Source organism: Microtus pennsylvanicus, chromosome 15, assembly GCF_037038515.1.
Source record: "Microtus pennsylvanicus isolate mMicPen1 chromosome 15, mMicPen1.hap1, whole genome shotgun sequence".
In the NCBI taxonomy this organism is placed as follows: domain Eukaryota; kingdom Metazoa; phylum Chordata; class Mammalia; order Rodentia; family Cricetidae; genus Microtus; species Microtus pennsylvanicus.
The window spans coordinates 73,239,740-73,254,738 of NC_134593.1; the positions used below are offsets into that span (position 1 = coordinate 73,239,740).

The following is a 14,999-nucleotide window of genomic DNA, read 5'->3' on the forward strand; positions in this document are numbered from 1 at the left end:
TCAGTGAATGAGTATACTCCAACTTCTTTAGATTTTATTGTGAATTTACAAGTGAAGTAGGACCTGTGTAATAACTGAGTTCACGGACCAATTCTAAAGCCAGTATCATCACATCAGAAAAAGGGATGGGAAAGAAGGAAGGTAAAAGCTTTCCTACTGTGACAATAGTTGACATTAGCAGTGAGTAGTGAGGTAATCAATTTTAAATGTTCCATAAATGTGCTGACTGGCCATTTCATGGGTGCACAGACCATGCATACAAGAATCTATATAAAGAAATTAACTTATCATTAAACCAAATTACTGTAGTTACAGCAGTTCAAGTAAAATAGAAGAGCTGGATAAAATGGTGTGGCCCTGCCTACCATGATTTATTTTCTAGGTTTAAGATGTATACTGTGAGAGAAATGATGTGAGTAGCACTTCGTGTGCTCTGATACAAATCCCTGGTCTCTGGGGCACATGACCATAAAATCTGTTTCAACTTTTTAACAGAATTTTTCAGGATTATAAATACATTATTTCCACTATCTCTTTCCTGCCTCTAAGCCCTCCCATAGACCCTTTGTTGTGTTCTAATTCTCATGGCTTCTTTTTGTTTAATAACAATTACTGTTTGTGACCTGTGTTTGTTTGCAAGACCTCCCAGCTATGAAGTAAGGGGTTGGCTACTCTGGACCTTGAGTGTGTAATGGAAAGTGTACATATAGGACCATGTGCCTTGGAGGAGGAACAGGAAGTGCTCTGGGAAAATGGAAGATTTTACTAAACTACAAAATTTCCAGATTAGTATCTTGTCTGACCATAGTGTGGAAGGACAAACCTGGAGGATTTTTGCTTTCTAAGACATTTGATTTCTGCTCTCCCAGTAGGGTAACTGCCAATGTCTGGAAGCCCAGCTGGGTGGTCCTAGCTAATGAGGGACTCTGGTTGGCAATTAGGAGCACCAGCAGGAGATAGTTTACAGGTTCTTTCCAGTATTGTATCCACATTCTCTTGCCTGTTCCCAAGACTTACCACAATCCCTCAGTGTCTTCTAATTCATGGCCCACTTGTCTTTAATAGCAGTTGTAAATGTGACCTGTGTTTGGCTGCAAGATTTCCCAGGTATGAGGCAATGGGTTGGCTGCAGTGCACATTGAGTGTGTAATAGGATGTGCACACAAAAGACCCTGTGCTTTGGATGAGGAACAGGATATGCTCTTTGAAAGTGGAGGATTATCTACTAAATTACTAACTTTCTATCTAGGGCCCTGACTACTGGGCTGGAAGGACAGAACAGGAAGTACTGTGCTATCTGAGTCATTTGATCTTTGATCACCCAGTAGGGGAGCTGACAATATTCTGAGGCCAAGATGAATGGCCCTAGCCAAGGAGAGATTCTTGAAAGTCTTAGCAATCAGGTATAATAGTGGCAGGTTTCTTGCAGGTTCTTTTCAGGATTCTTTTCTACTTTTATTGAAGTGAGTTTTTTTAACTATACTATTTTGTTTTTTAAAGATTTATTTATTTTTATTTTGCATACAAAAATCTGCCTCCATGTATGCCCACATGTCAGAAGAGGGCACCAGATCTCATTACAGATGGTTGTGAGCCACCATGTGGTTGCTGGGAATTGAACTCAGGACCTCTGGAAAAGCAGTCAGTGCTCTTAACCACTGAGCCATCTCTCCAGCCCTAGGAATACCACAAGCTATGCCATGGTGAGTATAGGGTGTTCAGAGAAGGTCTGTTGAACTGTCATTTCTGCTGGGATTTGGATGGACCATGAGCCAGGCTGTGGTTCTGTTGCCCTATGTAATGACCTGGGCAGTGGTCGTTGTCCTCTGTGCCTCCCTGTATATGGATTTCCTGGGAAGAGGGACACTCTGCAGCCCCGGCAAGGTAGAATATTATACTTGTAATATCACTGTCCAGTGTACACACAGAGTCATGCTTTTGGTGTGCAGTGGGAAGACAGATTTGAAAACTTATAGTTTTATTTCTAGAAGTTCTGAATATTACATTCTACTTTCAAGTTTGTCTTATAAATGTTTCAAATAATTTAAAAGCTGGTGGAACTATGGTGATGTTGACTGTCTTTTAGCAATACATGATTAAAATGCTTCTAATTTGTCTGATACTACTAGCCACAATGATGTCATTCAGTGATATTTAGTTCCAGGTGACAAAAAGAGTTTCTGAGCTGCAGAGGTTTCTTAGGTGTGTATGGTGTTGGGCAGGTAGATAGGGCAGAATCTATATCTTGTGCCATAATCCATGTGACAGGAAGCAGAAATTATACTATATTGCTTTGGTATTGGGCATCAGTGAGACTGGGTTTACCTGAAAACATAACAAGACCGAAGGAGAGGTCTCTAGAGCATGGGGCCTCACTGTTTGGAACAAATACCAGTAGCTGTAGGGTCAGAAAGAAGAGTTTATGGGTCATTTTGAGGTAGTTTTGTGAAAATTGTGAAGTCTTTATTTATTTATTTAATTTCTCTACACATAGAATCATAGGTAGGTGAGTAACATTTTTTAAGATCACATGTCTTCTAAGTTTTCTTTGGTCTTTTTATTAATAGTTAATGATATTTTTCTGCCTATTCTCTCTTCTTTTTCTCTCCATCTCCTTTATTCTTTCTCAAATATTGTACACATTCTTGATTGTTGTTGCTTTTCCCCCCCAAGACAGGGTTTCTCTGTAGCTTTGGAGCCTGTTCTGGAACTTGCTCTGTAGACCATCTGACTTTGAACTCACAAAGATTCACGTGTCTCTGCCTCCCGTGTGCTGAGATTAAAGTGTGCATCACCACAACCCAGCAAGAATTCATATTATGTCAATTTGTGTACTATTTTTTCATAATCCCACTGATTACTCTGGGTGTTTTCACTATGAATATAACTTTGTAATCAGTTTTCCTGTTATAAGTTGTTTTGCATTGTCATTTTAATGTATTTATCATGCAAATTTACCACACACATCATCTTAATTTTGATGCATCATGTTTCCAAGGGTCATTTATTTACTTCTTTATTTATTTTGGTTTTGTTGCTATTATTGTTAATCTGAGAGACTTTTGGTTTATTTGATAAAAGTCATTATGGATGTTGGCAGATGGCTCATCACATACTCATTTTGGAGATGACCTATGTTCAGATACCTAACTCAAGTTGTTAGGCTCATAACTCTTCCATTTCAGATCCAAAGCATCTGAACCCTTCTTTTTTGTATGTCACCTGCATACATATGGAAGATATTCTAACTCATGTAAAATATATGCAAAAAATAGCAATAAACTTGTTTTCAAAAGTACTTTTGACTTATAAAGCAATTAAAGTAAAACAAGTTGCTTTAGGTGTACACTGATTCTTTAAAAAATCTGTTATCTTGCATTTTGTTTAAAAATGTTTTCATTTCCTCACTCTGATTGCAGACTTACAGGCAATTGTCAATCATGGGATACAAATGGTGTCTAAGTGACCCTAGGAGACATCCTATTCCTTACTATAAGATAATGAGATCCTCTTAGTAATCAAAACTGTTTTCTATGAAGTTAAGACATGAGAAGGTTTCAAGGGAATCTCTCCAATTTTGGTGGAACATCCCTCCTCACCCAAGCCATTTTTTGTTATTGTTAAAGGAGAGAGAACTGAAGTCTATAGGATGAGTGCTGGTCAGTGATTTCTTAGAGTTTGATTTTGGTTAAAATCTTGTAGTTTTTATTTAAAGGAGCACAATATGTCTTTGTGTCTTTGTCATCTATGTTATTGATTTTATTAATTGTTATTTAAGAATATTCTTCATTTCTGGAAAATAATGGTCTCACTAACTTTGTATTCAAAAAATTTCTCATGTTATTAGTTCCTTGAGTTTTTATTGGTTTGGGAAGTTTCTGTGGAGAGACAGTACTAGTTTTTTCTTCTTTATCTTATATGTTTGCCATTTTCCATTTTCTGGCATATCTATCTTCATGTTTGTGTTTTTGCTGGTCAAGTGACTGATGCTATTAGTACATTGCCTTTAGAGCTTTAAAATATTTTTGTATAATATTGTCTTTTTCTCTTAATTAGCCTCAGCTATCAGCATGACATAGCTTAGAGTGATCTGAGAAAACACCAATTAGGGTATTCCTAGATCAGAATGTCTGATTAAATTGTCTGAGAGAGATTGTGTTGGTTTTGATTGATATGGGAAGGTTTTTCCACTGTGTTGGCAATATCCCTGAGCAAGCAGCTCTGGGATAGATAGAAGAGCTAGCTAAGCACAAGACAGTGACAAAACAAGAGAGAAAGCCAGAAAATAATGGTTCCACATGTTTTGCCTTTAGCTATTATTTTTAGCTTGAGTATCCGCTTTAAGCTCCCATAATTAAGAATTGTGAAATAGGGTTAACAACCAAATAAACTTACTCATTACCTGAGTTGCTTTTGATTAGATAATGTAATAGCAGCAACAGAGAAGAAAGTTGGAACAAAAATGGGACTCAAGTGCTGCAAAAGACTTTGGAATGTTGACTGTTATAAGAATGCTACAGATATCATAAAACTGAACAAAAAGCCTAATCAGCTGTTCTTTTGGGACCTAGAAGATGGAAATGTTGAGAGTAATGGCAGAGAGTGGAGGTCAAAGTCATAAAATTTTTGTGGCTTGTAAGCTCTGCAGGGAACCATGGAGTTGGCTTGACCTAACTTCCTTGAGAGACCTGTGTCATAGGTTTTTCAGGTTAAAGTAAGCCCATGGTTCCTGGGTCACAATATACCTCCCAGTTCCAGTTGAATTCCCTCAGATAGTGAAACGTTCAGGCTGATTTGTGTTTCTTTGTATGATCCCTTAGTAGTCAAGGAATCATGAAAGTTTAACATGACAATTCAATTTAAACATTAATCTTGTGTACACTGTATAGCTTGCAAATTTTATTATATCCTGGTGTATACAGATGCCTAGGCTTGCAATAATTATAAAAAATTATTTTAATCACAAGACTGCTTAGCCAATAGCTTAGGCTTTTTATTAAGTAACTCTTACATCTAAAATTAACCTATTTCTATTAATCTTTGTGTCATCACATGACTGTGGCCTACCAGTAAGGTTCCATCCAGCATCTTTCTCCTTTGGCAGCTACGTGGCATCTCCCTGACTCTGTCTTCTTTTCTCCTTTATCTCTGCTTGGAATTTCCACTTGTTCTATTCTGTGAAGCTTTAAGCCCAAAGTAGCTTCTTTATTAACCAATGGTAATAAAACATCTTCATAGCGTACAGGAGGAATCGCACATCACCTCCTATTTTCTGTCTAAATAAAAAGGAAGGTTTCGATTTTGACATAGCAAGATTACATATAAGGAAACCATTATCCAGCAAGAATTAGAGTTACAATATTTAGTCCCTTTACACTTGGCAAGTTAAGAAAAATACTATATCATCTATTCCATCTTTTTGAGTCTAAGGTTTTATGTCTAATCTATTTTTTTATAATTATAAAACTGTCTCTTTCTTCAACTCCATCAAAGAATCCAGAAGGATATACTACTACCTAAGTAAACAGGAAGTACGTTGTAAGCAACTTCTAAAACTCTAGAATTGACAAAGACATCTTGCTGCCTGGACAGTCACCCAAAGTTCTTCTGTAACAGTGGGACATCCATCTCCAGCCTATAGGCCCATAGTGTCTGGCAGACTTTTCCATGAAGCAGGAAATTTCAAAGACAGTTCTGCCTATATTGGCAGTTTGTTAGTCACCTTTTTTTGTGGATCCTGCAGAATGTCTGGCAGACTCTTGCATGGAGCAGGAACTTTGAATGACTTTCTCACCTTCTTTAGGCAACTTTAGCAGTCATTTTTCTGTGGGTCCTGAATGTCCAGTTTATAAAACATACCATGAAGCAATTCCAGCAGAAGTTTCTTGCCCAAATGGCTAGTCACATTGAAGGCAAATTCCATAATGAGTTTTTTTAATGCCCATCAACCTCTCTGAAATAATATGTGCTGCCAGAGGCAGATGTGGCTCACTGTCATGAAAAGTCCTAAGTTTTTAAAACATTTTAAATGCCATATTATGTATGTCTTTGAAAGATTTAAAGAATACTTATCCCATCTGAAATATATCTCTGTACTTCTAGAAAGCCTAACATGACTAAAAGTTTAACTGTTATAAAAGACAATCTATTAATTTGTATTTCTTTTTATTTATTTTATTGAAAAAAATTCTGCCTTCTCCCCACCTCCCATTTCCCTCCCCCTCTTCCCCCTTCTTCCCCTCCTCTCTCCCTACCCCCACTCCCCTCCCCCTCTCCAGTCCAAAGAGCAGTCAGGGTTCCCTACCCTGTGGGAAGTCCAAGGTCCCCCCCCTCAATCCAGGTCTAGGAAGGTGAGCATCCACACAGGCTAGGCTCCCACAAAGCCAGTTCATGCAGTAGGATCAAAACCCAGTGCCATTTTCCTTGGCTTCTCATCAGCTCTCATTGTCCGCCATGTTCAGAGAGTCCGGTTTTATTCCATGCTTATTCAGTCCCAGTCCAGCTGGCCTTGGTGAGCTCCCAACAGATCAGCCCCACTGACACAGTGTGTGGGTGCACCCCTTGCAGTCCTGACTCCTTGCTCATGTTCTTCCTCCTTCTCCTCCTCATTTTGACCTTGGGACCTCAGTCCAGTGCTCCAATGTGAGTCTCTGTCTCTATCTCCAACCATCACCAGATGAAGGTTCTATGGTTATATGCAAGATATTCATCAGTATGGCTATAGGATAGGGCCATTTCAGGTTCACTCTCCTCAGTTGCCCAAGGAATTAACTGGTATGACCACTGTATCCCTAATCTCTCCAAGACCTTTATCATAAACGGATGTTGAATTTTGTCAAATGCTTTTTCACCATCTAATGAAATGATCATATGGCTTTTTCTTTCAGTTTATTTATATGCCGGATTACAGTGATAGATTTTCATATGTCAAACCAGTCCTGCATACCTGGGATGAAGCCTATTTGATCATAATGGATAATTTTTCTAATGTGTTCTTGGATTCGGCTTGCCAGCATTTTATTGAGAATTTTTGCATCGATGTTCATGAATGAGATTAGCCTGTAATTCTCTTTCTTGGTTGAGTCTTTGTGTCGTTTTGGTATCAGGGTAACTGTAGCTTCATAAAGGGAATTTGGCAATGACTCTTCTGTTTCTACGTTGTGAAATACATTAAGGAGTATAGGTATTAGGTCTTCTTGGAAGTTCTGGTAGAATTCTGCATTGAAACCCTCTGAACCTGGGCTTTTTTTGGTAGGGAGGTTTTTGATAACAGCTTCTAATTCTGCACAACTATTGGTCTATTTACATTGTTCACCTGGTCCTGGTTCAACTTTGGTATATGGTACTTATCTAAAAAAATGTCCATTTCTTTTACATTTTCCAATTTTGTGGCATACAGGCTTTTGTAGTAAGATCTAATGATTCTCTGAATTTCCTCTGTGTCTGTGTTTATGTCCCTCTTTTCATTCTGATCTTAATTTGCATGTTCTCTCTCTGTCGTTTAACTAGTTTGGATAGGGATTTATCAATCTTGTTGATTTTTTTCTCCAAGAACCAGCTTTTTGTTTCATTGATTCTTTGGATTGTTTTCTGTGTTTCTATTTTGTTGATTTCAGCCCTCAGTTTAATTATTTCCAGTCTTCTACTCCTCCTAGGTAAGTCTGTTTTATTTTTTCTAGAGCTTTCAGGTGGGCTGTTAAGTCTCCAATGTTTGCTTTCTCCATTTTCTTTAAGTGGGTATTTAGTGCTATGAACTTTCCTCTTAGCACTGCTTTCATAGTGTCCCATAGGTTTGAGTATGTTGAAAGCCTCTAGAAGACACATTTATTAAAACACTATGCTTGCCTGGCCTCCCTTGCCTACTCGGGCATCATCTGGCCTTTCTGTTGTGTGTATGCATCACTGCCTGTGGGCTGCATAGGTAGAGGCAGGTTTGGGGTTTCCTGGAATAAGCCTTAAATCAGTAGAGGCTTAGACTGATCGTCTTCTCTAAGTCCATGATGAGGAAAGGGCTTCTCAGAGTGTTGCCACCTCACCTCCTGTTCCCCAGCAGCTGCCACCGGAGCCTGAACCCCTCCCTCCTCTTCATCCCCTTATGATGGCAGTGCTTTCTCTAAGCTTTCCAAGCTGTGACTGTCCAACTGGAACATGAGTAATAAAATCTTGGAGAAATTGGGGATATTATATTATATTATATTATATTATATTATATTATATTATATTCCTTTCTAGGACTGGTTTCTATAGCAGCAAGTATGGCTACTGGGATTAAAGGTGTGTGTTACCACTGCCTGGTCAGTAAGACTGACCAGTGGGGCTGTTTTACTCTTTGAACTTCAGGCAAGCTTTATATATTACAACATAAATGAAATGCCACTATATCCAATACAGGATGAGCCTGTCTTCCCAAAACTACTTCAACTGCCTGCAGCTGTTCCTGGGCTAGGCTTTTATGTCAATGAGCTGTGTGTCTGGGAAGAACTTTTGTCACAGGAACATAGTCTAGGCTTGTATCCATGGTCTCTTAGTGTCTGCAGTACATCTATCTAGGACCTTCTGGCTTTCATGGTTTCCATAGAGAAGTCAGGTGTAAGTCTAATAGGTTTACCTTTATAAGTAACTTGACCTTTTTCCTTTGCAGCTCTTAATATTCTTTCTTTATTCTGTATGTTTTGAGTTTTAATTCTTATATGGAGATTTTTTTATCCAGTCTATTTCTCTATGCTTCTTGAACCTTTATTTTATTTTATTTCTTTATTTTATTTTATTTCTTTATTCTGTATGTTTTGAGTTTTAATTCTTATATGGAGATTTTTTTTATCCAGTCTATTTCTCTATGCTTCTTGAACCTTCATAGGAATAACTTTCTTTAGGTTGGGAAAGTTTTCTTCTATAATTTTATTAAATATATTTTCTGGACCGTTAATCTGTACTTCTCCTTCTTCTACCCCTATTATTATTTGATTTGGTCATTTTATTGTGACCCAGATTTCCTGAATGTTTTGTGATGAGAATTTGTTGGATTTGCTGTTTTCTTTGATCAGTGCATTTATTTTCTCTGTGGTATCATCAGTGTCTGAGATTCTTTCTTCTATCTCTTGTATTCTGTTGGTAATACTTGTCTCAGTAGTTCCTGTTCATTTACCCAGATTTTCCATCTCCTGCCTTCCTTGGTTTGGTTTTCTTCATTACCTCCATTTCATTCTTCAAGTCTTGAACCGTTTCCCTTACCTGTTTGATTGCTTTTTCTTGTTTCTCTTGTTTTTCTTGGGTATCTTGGAGAGATTTATTCATTTCCTCTACCTTTTTGTTTGTCATCTCTATTTCTTTAGGGCAGTTTTTCACCTCCTGTTTAAGGTCCTCTATTATTTTCATATAGTTCCATTTAAAGTCGATTTCTTCTATTTCTTCTGGAGTAGGGTGTTCAGTTCTTCTTGTTTTGCGATCCCTGGATTCTGGTGATGTCATGTTGCCTTTCAGGTTGTTGGAAGAATTCTTGCATTGGTGCCTGCCCATCACGTCCTTCAAATGGAGCCAGGAGAGGCCTGGTGTCTTGGTTCAGTCTTTGCTGTGACTGAATCTCTGGGTGGATCTCCTCAGTGTAGAAGCAGAAACTGTTCCTGTCTGTATGGAAGTCCTCAGCACCATCCAGATGGAACTCCTCAGCACTGAAACAAGGAAGCCTGGTAGCCTAAAGACCCACGGACAGAAGGGCTAACGTGGAAAGCAGGGCGGGGTCGAGTAGAACACAGGAGACCCTGCAGCACAAGATGAAAGTGCCCTTGCTCCCTTGCAGAGGACCTTCAGGCCTGCCTAATAGGCAGGCACTCACCCCTCTGGGTGGGTAGCCTTGGTGCAGGAGCAGGAAACTATTCCTGAGCCAAGGACCTTGCAGACAACAGGGCAGGCTTGGGGGGGGTCTAATTTGTATTTCTTAACTATACATTGCATCTTTAAATGAGCTGCACAAATATAATACCTTAAACAAGAACATATATATATATATATATGTATGTATATATAACAAAATTGACCTTAAATTTTTATCAATAGGTCAAAATCTATACAAATGCAAAGTATTATCTCTATTTCATGGCTCCTTTAAATGTAAACAAATGTTTATGAATAATATTTGGGAATTTGGTTGTAGTTCTCTCCATACTCCTTCCTACTTTTTGTTTGTAGGGATCTCTGCATGGGCTTGCATCAGTCCCTGGAAGAAGCCTCTTTAATAACAATTAAGCTAAACAGCAATCTATGATAATAGCAGAAAATAGTTATGAATCATTTCATTGATATTTTTTCTTGGTCAACTGTATTTGGTTCTACCCTTGTTCTCTGAGCAATTCAAGTTCCAGCTCCTGGCCATGTAGGCAGTGTCAGTTATGGACTTCCTCTCACAGTATGAGCTTCAAGTTAGACCAGTCATCTATTGGTCACTAAGCAAGTTCTGAGTCACCAGTGCCCCAGCGTATCTTGCAGGTAGTACAAGTGTGGGTTGAATGTTTTGTGGTTGGCTTGGTGTCGCAGTTCCACTGGTAGCCTTATGTGGTTACAGAAGATGGCTAGTTCAACCTCCTCTTGCATACTAGGAGTCCTCACTAGGGTTACCTTTATAGGTTCCAGAAAGTTTTTGCTACACTGTTTCCACATCCCCTGTTAAAAGTTCCCCTATTCCAGTTATCTCTCCCTGTCTTCTCCCCACCTGTCTTTTCTTCACTCACCTGATCCTTCCTGTTCCCATCCCCACCTGCCTCCAGTGCACCCATAAAATCTGTTTTATTTCTTCTTACCAACGAGATGCATTCATCTCCCGTAGAGCTGTTCTTGTTACTTAGCCTTTCTGTGTCTATGGAGTGTACTGTGATTAACTGTGATTACTGTGATTATACTTTAACTGGTAATATCCACCCATAAGTAAATACATACCATGTTTATCTATGTGATTCTGTGTTTCCTCACCTAGGATATTAAAGAACTCAAGAAACTAGACAACAACAAACCAAATAATCCAATTATAATGGGGAACACCTCTAAACAGAATTCTCAGTAAAGGAATCTAAAGTGACTGAGAAACACCTGAAGACATGTTCAACATCCTTAGCCATTAGGGAAATGAATATCAAAACTACTTTGAGATTTCATCTTACAAGTCTTAGAACTGTTAAGATCCATAACACAAGTGACAGCTAATGCTGGCAAGGGGATTCATTGCTGTTGCAAGTGCAAACTTGTACAGCCAATGTGGAAATTAATATGCAGTCCTCAGGAAATTGGGAGTCAATCTACCTCAAGACCAATGTATACCACTCTTGAACATATACCCAAAAGATCCTACCACAAGGACATTTGCTCAACTGTGTTCATGGTGGCTTTGTTCATAAAAGCCATAAACTACTATATCTGGGAGAGATTGTGTTGATTGATGATTGATGTGTGATGGCTCCTCCACTGTGGGTTGCAATATCTCTAAGAAAGTAGGCTTGGGATACAAAAGGCACCAATCTGACTAGGCAAGAGAGAAAGCCAGGAAACAATCTTTGTCCATGTATTTTTGCCTTCAACTATTAGCTTGCTTTTCTATCCTAGGCTCCCAAAATGATGAAGCCAAAATACCCCCACTCATTGCCTGAGCTGCTTTTCATTAAAAGATTTAATCAGAGCAACATAAATGCAAGTTAGAACAAAAAATGGAAAACCAAAAGTAATATTGTTGCTAGGCAGAACCTGGGAATGATGTCCCTTGGAAGAGTATAGAAGATATCAAAACTTTAGGTGGCAAAAAAATAGAAAGTAGTACACAGAATTAATTAGCTTTTCTTGTAGGATCAGAAAGATGGAAATGTTAAGAGAAATGATAGAAAGTGGAGATTGAAATCATAGAATTTCAGTTGAAATTGATTAAGGTAGAGGTCATTTGTGTGATATTTTGGCTCCAAAATATGTCTTTTTCTGTCTGTGACCTGGAAATTTAGTAAAGCAGAATTTAAAAATATGAGCTAATTTCTTAAATGGAATATTGAATGTGGTGGATGGTCATTACTGATGATTCATTCAAGACTACAGTGGAAAAAAAACAAGTGGGGCAGAAATAAATGAAAATGAAAAGGCAGTTTCTTATGGCAGTCAATTACTGGAACAGGCTGGGATTTTCAAGGATTTTATCACCATTATAGAGAAGGACCTTGCTATGGAATGGAAGCCTAGCAAGGTGCTCTAAGGGTAAGACTCCATTCACATAAGCATTCAACTTATGGAAGGCGTAAGCAAAGTGATTCCCAACTGTAACCCTAAATGCATTTTTCTTCATTGGTGACCATGAGCCTATAGTGACCCAGGTCAGGATGTAATTGATTGAATAAAAACCTCCCATATAGGAAGATGTATTTGAACATGTCTCTTTTCTTGGCAACTTTCATTTGATTGCTTGTGAATCCAGTAGGAGGATGAGCCTTTCTGGATGAAATTCCTCATTGGACACGTGATATGAGTTTCTATAGCCTCAACCCATTCCCTGTTCTTTGTGCCTGCTATGTTGTGGTTGAAACTAATTGGTCAGCTTTCTTCTTTTGCTGTCATGACTTCCCTACCATTATAAACTCTATCACTAAATCACATTAGATTCAGTAGAATTACCTGCTATTTGATGCTAAGACAGTTTGGTAGCCTACAGTTTTCATTTTTGTTTGTTTATTTCTGAATACAAGATTTGTCTGTGTAGCCTTAGATGTCCTGAAAGTTGCTCTATATACCAGGCTGGCTTCAAACTCAGAGATCCCCTGAACCTGATTCCCAAGTACTGGGATTAAAAGTGGGCCTGGATTTTTTGTTTTTATATTGTTCTATGATGATTTTTGTTCCTATCAAGCATATGCTGTTGTACTGAGCTTCACCCATATCTTGAATTTTAAAATTTGACAGAGGGTATCATTATGTTTCCCAGGATGGCATGTATTCATGACATTGATACTGGTTGTGCTTTCTGAGCCATTGGATTGCAGGTGCATCACCTTCTTCCTGCCTATTCTGTTTGGTTTGAATTTTTATTTTAATAAGAGTATTTACTTGTACATGGATATGTACCATGTAAGTGCCTGATCCTTATATTGATTAAAAGATGGAACTAGAAACGCTGAACTTGGAATAATGAATAGTTGTGATCCCCCCATGTAATTCCTTGAGTCAGACCAGGAGTACTCTTTACTGTTGAAACATGTTTCCTTCTCAGTGTTGATTATTTGTGATCAACATAAATATTTGATGTTTTCATTTGTCCATTTACAAGAGTGTTATTGCTGGGTAGGTTGATCCCAAATTTCCTGAGACACCACACTGCTTTCCATAGTGGTTGCACAAGTTTGCATTCCCACCAGCAATGGATGAGTGTACCCTTTACTGCATATCCTCTCCAGCAAAGGCTATCGGTGTTTTTGATTTTAGCCATTCTGACAGGTGTAAGATGGTATCTCAAAATTGTTTTGATTTGCAGTTTTCTGATCACTAAGGAAGTTGAGTATGACCTTAATTGTCTTTTGGCCATTTGAACTTCTTCTGTTGAGAATTCTCTGTTCAGTTCAGTACCCTATTTTTTAATTGGGTTAAGTAGCATTTTAACATCTGGTTTCTTGAGTTCTTTATATATTTTGGAGATCAGACCTTTGTCTGTTGCAGGGTTGGTGAAGATCTTCTCACAGTCAGTGGGTTGACAGTGTCCTTTGCTTTACAGAAGATTCTCAGTTTCAGGAGGTCCCATTTATTCAATGAGGTCCTTAATGTCTGTGCTCCTGGGGTTATACGTAGGAAGTGGTCTCCTGTGCCCATATGTTGTAGAGTACTTCCCACTTTCTCTTCTATCAGGTTCAGTGTGTTTGGACTGATATTGAGGTCTTTAATCCATTTGGACTTGAGTTTTGTGCATGGTGATACATATGGATCTATTTTCATTCTTCTACAGGTTGACATCCAGTTATGCCAGCACCATTTGTTGAAGATGATTTCTTTCTTCCATTGTATACTTTTAGCTCCTTTATTGAATATCAGGTGTTCATAGGTCTGTCAGCATTTCTTGGTTTAGTAAGTTTCTGTGGAGAAACAGTTTTAGTTTTCTCCTCTTGATCTTAGAGGCTTACTTTTTCTCATTTCTTGACCTATCTGTGTTTTTCAGTTCTTCATGTTTGATATGGTTAATATGTTGATTTTGTGTTAAAAAATCTTCTTCTCCTATATTATCATCTCTACCTTAATTAGCTTCAGCTGTCAACATGATGTAGATTAGAGTCATCTTGAGAGAACATCAGTTGAGGCTTTGCCCAGATCAAAATTGCTACTAACTATGGGAAAATTGTGTTGATTGATGATTCATGTGGGAAGGCTCTTCTCTTCCACTCATGGTTTCAATACCCTAAGAAAGTGGGACTGAGAGGGATAAGTAGGCTAGCTGAACAAGAGAGTGACTAAGCAAGAGCGAAAACCAGTAAATATTTTTCCTTAGTGTCTCTTGCCTTCATTTTGTAACTTGAATTTCTATCCTAAGCTTCCACAGTTGTGGATTGTGATCTGGAAATATCAGTCAAAGAAACCTGTTTATTACCTCACATGCTTTTATTTAGGGAATTTAATCACAGCAAGAAATGAATAAATTAGGTCAAAATGTGGTACACCAAAAGTGATTTTGTTGCTGGGTAGAATGTGGGAACGTTGTCTTTTGGAGGATTGTGGAGGATATTAGAACTTTAGGTGGCAAAAGGCATAGAAAACTGTACAGAGCTTAATTAACTATTCCTGTAGGACTAGGAATATGGGGGTGTTGAAAGTAATGCACACAGTGGAGCTCATTGGATTTCAGTGGGAAATAGATTTCATGAAAAATTTATCTATGGGTCATTTGTATAATATTTTCTTCCCAAATCATTCCAATTTTCTCCATTCCCTGAGAAGTTGAGTAAGGCCAACTTAAAAAGTAGTTGGGAGATTTCTTAGACAAAGCATTGATTCGGTTG

The 14,999-nt window shown here is 38.2% G+C and overlaps 1 long non-coding RNA gene across 2 annotated transcripts in view; it reads left to right on the top strand.

The window, feature by feature from the left end:
* Nucleotides 1-1,613: 1,613 nt before the first annotated feature.
* The window catches only part of LOC142835951 (uncharacterized), a 40,014-nt gene continuing 26,628 nt past the window's right edge, over nt 1,614-14,999 (top strand). For both annotated transcript variants that reach the window (XR_012907964.1, XR_012907965.1), the window contains exon 1: nt 1,614-1,703. This is a non-coding gene — a long non-coding RNA (uncharacterized LOC142835951). The remainder of the gene's footprint in view (nt 1,704-14,999) is intronic.